The sequence below is a fragment of the Rhagoletis pomonella genome, unplaced genomic scaffold (assembly GCF_013731165.1).
Source record: "Rhagoletis pomonella isolate Grant_MI unplaced genomic scaffold, Rhpom_1.0 Rhpom_scaffold_00002, whole genome shotgun sequence".
In the NCBI taxonomy this organism is placed as follows: domain Eukaryota; kingdom Metazoa; phylum Arthropoda; class Insecta; order Diptera; family Tephritidae; genus Rhagoletis; species Rhagoletis pomonella.
The window spans coordinates 75,184,994-75,185,574 of record NW_023458556.1 but is presented as its reverse complement, the minus strand read 5'-3'; positions in this window follow the sequence as shown (position 1 = coordinate 75,185,574).

The window sequence follows — 581 nt, the reverse complement described above, 5'->3', positions numbered from 1 at the left end:
GTGACGTGATGGGACATTTTTGACCCCGGATTCGTGTTCAGCACGAATAATCCGTTCAGAAACACCAGGTCCCGTCTTATTCGCAAAACCCTTGTAGACCAGTGTAATTGTAGTAGGAGCTCATATTCAGTTAGAAAACCATTCAATATACAAGTCATATTATTTGATGTTCTGTCATAAGATGCCACTTCATGTGTATCGATAACAAAATCGATAGTACCATCCATAAAAATATCAAAAACATAACCGATAAAATTATCAATAAAAATATCTATATCAAAGTCGATAGCAATATCGATAACAAAATCGATAAAAATATCGATAACAAAATCGATAAAAATATCGATAACCAAATCGATAAAAATATCGATAAAAATCAACAACCAAATCTATAAAAAACCGATAAAAGTATGGATACCCTAATCGATAACAATATCGATACAAAACATCGATAACTAAATCGCCGGCCGCTGTGGTGTAGTGGTAAGCAGAGCACGCTTCCACTCCGCTGCGCGTGGGATCAAGCCCTGGTCAAAGCAACATCGAAAAAAAAAGAAAAAAGGTTTTTTCTTAACAGCGGT